The sequence below is a fragment of the Solanum dulcamara genome, chromosome 9 (assembly GCF_947179165.1).
Source record: "Solanum dulcamara chromosome 9, daSolDulc1.2, whole genome shotgun sequence".
In the NCBI taxonomy this organism is placed as follows: Eukaryota; Viridiplantae; Streptophyta; class Magnoliopsida; order Solanales; family Solanaceae; genus Solanum; species Solanum dulcamara.
This window is the reverse complement of record NC_077245.1, coordinates 65,402,707-65,406,851: the sequence shown is the minus strand read 5'-3', so window position 1 is coordinate 65,406,851 and position 4,145 is coordinate 65,402,707.

Sequence of the window (4,145 nt, the reverse complement as noted above, 5' to 3'; positions counted from 1 at the left end):
TATACATAACAACTCACTCAAGGGTCCTAAGTCTAACAAGAAGTGTTTTAGACTGGACCAAGTCTCATGCCACTCAACTCAACTGACTCGGAGTACTAGCAAGACCTAAATGGGAGTTTCTCTTATCCGACAATCATCACTTATGAGCCAGTGATAGTACAACAATCAGATGTTGTTGCCACGTCCGTCCATACCTTGCCAGGGCATAAACGCCTCCCTAATCATGGATTCCATTGATTAGTCAAGTCCTATCATTTCAGGACAAATAAATGGGAAACATCCGACTTTAAAGGTTCGATCCCATGGGAAGCATCCGACTTTAACGGTTCCATCCCTACCTACATTAGCGGCGTAGTGCCTGGGGTTTGAGTACGGACTATACTCTCGCCCGCTTCGGTGCTCGATACTCCTCCCATGACTCTATGCTCATAAGGCTCCATCCAATCATCTCAAACAAGCCCTCACGGCTAGTTTCATTTAGAACCTTGCCAACTCATCAACTTTATTCTCATCTCAACTCAATTATGTCATAATGGCAAGTCTCATTTAGGACCTTGTCCAATCGTCAATTCTATCCTCCAATCAACTCAATCAAGCCTCATTTAGATAAGCAATTATAACCTCTCCTTAGGACTCATCACAATTCTAAGGCTTTAACTCGACAATTCAAGTAGAATAGCACATTCAAGAAGATTGACTTATGCAACATAATCACAGGGTTAAAGAGATCAACAAAACATAATAACAAGTCATCTTCATCAACTCATACTAACATGAAGGTTTTAGGAACTTCTTAGCTCAACAACATCAACACCAATAAAGTCAATTTAATAGGAGACAAAACTCATTCAAACATAAACCATACTAAGGAACTCCATTATCATGGACCTCTAACCTCAAAGCAAGAGTAGGGTACATGGGTGGACTCAACCCATGTTTTGGATAGCCTTACATACCTTAGTGAGGACTTGAAGAAAACCTTCTTGTTGGGTCTTCAATGGAAAGCTTGAAGTCTTGAAGCTCTTGGGACAAATCTTTGTTGGAAATGGAGAAGAAGAAGAAAGAGAAGAAGAAGAAGATGAGAGAGGGATTTCTAGGGCTTTTTAGAGAAAGAGTGAGGATGCAAATTGTGATCCCAAAATGCCCAAGGATGATGCATATATAATTTGGGTGAATTCCCAAATTTCCCCTTCTTAAAAGTTCTAAAAATAGGCTAAAAATGCTCCTAGCGCGATAGTGGCGCATCGCTCCATTGCAGCGCCAGGCTGATTACGCCTAAAAACCTGCACAACATTTAGTGGCGCACCGCGCTAGGGACCAAACTACTGAGGCATATTTTTGGCACGATAGTGGCGCGTCGCGCCCTTACAGCGCCAAGGCCAAATCTTTCTAGGTTCTGGAAATTGGCTTGAAAACCCTGCACACCTCGTAGTGGTGCGCTGCGCCAGGGGACAAACTACTGAGGCGTGTTCCTGGAGCGATAGTAGCGCATCACGCCACTGCGGCACCAAGCCTAGATTTCCAGTAGTTGAACCCCAGGCCGGAAAATCCCTGCTGTGCTAGTTCATCTTAGGATCGACGTATCTTTTGACTCCGAACTCCAAAAGTTACATTCTTGGTGGCGTTGGAAAAAAGACTCAACGACCTTTGATTTAATGGGTCGTGGACCACCTATATTGTCATCTTTGAAAAGATAGGATCGTTAGAAGTCGACCCCTTATATGAACTCATCCTAAAACTTAGCCACGACAAATCTTTTGGACTTAGCTTGGTCCTAAGGGTCCTTTGTGACCCCACATCACCTCTAACACTTCTCAATTTCTCAAGGACTCGTCTTAACTCATGCAAATGCTCCACAATACTCGAGTTCGACCCTACCCGAATACAAGAAGGGTCCGAATCTTAGGGAAATATTTTGAGGGGTATTACATTATCTCTCCCTTGGGATCATTTATCCTCGAATGATGAGCAACCAAGAATGGACTCGGGGTATAAATCACAATAAAAAATCAGTCAATCAACCAATCAATTTCTCAAACAAATTACCAATCAAACTCATAATGCGCAAACAAATTCAAGTCAAGGAAATGGATATTACCTTCAACATTCTCGTCGGTAGGCACGAATAGATGTGGATACTTAGATTTCATGTCTTCCTCCGCTTCCTATGTGGCTTCCTCAACAAATTGATTTCTCCACAGGACTTTAACTGAGGCGATCTCTTTGTTCCTCAACTTGCAAATTTGGCGATCAAGAATTTGGACCGGAACCTCTTCATAGGATAAGCTATCCTTAACTCCAACACTATCAATGGGGACTACCAATGAGGGATCACCTAAGCACTTCTTCAACATCGAAACATGGAATACCGGATAAATAGAAGATAGCTCTGAAGGTAACTCCAACTCATAAGAAACACTCCCAATCCGCCTCAAGATCTGGTAAGGACCAATATATCGAGGACTAAGCTTCCCTTTCCTCCCAAACCTCATGACACCCTTCATGGGTGTACTTTCAAGTACACCCAATCATCCACCTCAAACTCTAAGTCTCTCCTCGTCACGTCGGTGTAAGATTTTTGGCGGCTTTGGGCTGTCTTTAGCCTATCTTGAATGACTCTCACCTTCTCCATGGCTTGGTGAACAAGATCAGTCCCAATCAACTCGACTTCACCAACCTCAAACCATCCAATTGGTGATCTACACCTCCTCCCATACAAAGCTTCATAAAGAGCCATTTGAATGCTTGCATGATAACTATTATTATATGCAAACTCTATGAGAGGTAAGTGATCGTCCCAATTTCCTTTGAAGTCAACCACACAAGCTCTCAACATATCCTCCAACGTCTGAATGGTGCGCTCCGCTTGGCCATCCATCTGGGGATAAAAGGTCGTACTAAGGTTCACCTTTGAACCCAGTCCCTTCTGAAAAGATCTCCAGAATTGGGAAGTGAATTGAGCTCCTCTGTCCGAGATGATGGACAAGGGGACTCCATGCAGTCTGACGATCTCTTGAATGTACAACTTCGCATAATCTTCTGCGGTATCAGTAGTCTTAACTACCAAGAAGTGAGCTGATTTCGTCATTCTATCCATAATCACCCAGATTGAATCATGTTGCTTCCGGGACTTCGGCAACCCTATAACAAAGTCCATGTTGATCATATCCTACTTCCATTCTGGAATCTTTATGTTTTGGGCTAAACCACATGGCCTTTGATGCTCAACCTTCACCTATTGGCAATTTGGGCACTTAGAAATAAATTCCGCAATGTCTCTCTTCATCCCACTCCACCAATAGATTTCCCTCAAGTCATGGTACATTTTTGTAGAGCCCGGATGAATAAAGTATCTAGAACTATGTTCTTCGGCCATAATCCTCTCTCGAACATCATCGACATCAGGCATACACAATTTATTTTGGTACCTCAATATACCATATCCCCCTTTGGTAAAAACCATTACCTCTTGTTTGTGAACAACTTCCTTCAATTGGAGTAGGACGGGATCTTGGTCTTACTTCTCTTTTACCTCTGTTACAAGTGAGAATGCAGACCCATCCTAAACATTAACTCTACCTTCATGGTTCTCTTCAAGGCAAACTCCTAATCGAGCTAATCTGTGTACCTCCTTCACCAACTCCCTCCTTCCCTCCTCCACGTGGGCAGTGCTACCCATAGACAGCCTGCTAAGATCATCAGCAACAATATTAGCTTTACCTGGATGGTAGAGGATGTTCATGTCGTAGTCCTTGAGTAGCTCGAGCCATCGCCTTTGCCTCAGGTTGAGTTCTTTCTGGCTGAAAACATATTGTAAGCTCTATTGATCGGTGAATACATCAACATACACTCCATACAAGTAGTGGCGCCAAATTTTAAGTGCAAATACCATAACTGCCAGCTCAAGGTCATGAGTTGGGTAATTCCTCTCAGGAACCTTAAGCTGTCTTGAAGCATAGGCTATCACCTTCCCCCTTTGCATCAACACACAACCCAAACCAATTTTAGATGTATCACAGTAGACCATAAAGCCCTCTGTCCCATCGGGCAAGGTCAGGACAGGAGCAGTGGTTAGCTTGGTCTTCAATTTATGGAAACTCTCCTCACAAGCATTGGACCATTGGAACTTAGCCTTCTTTTGGGTC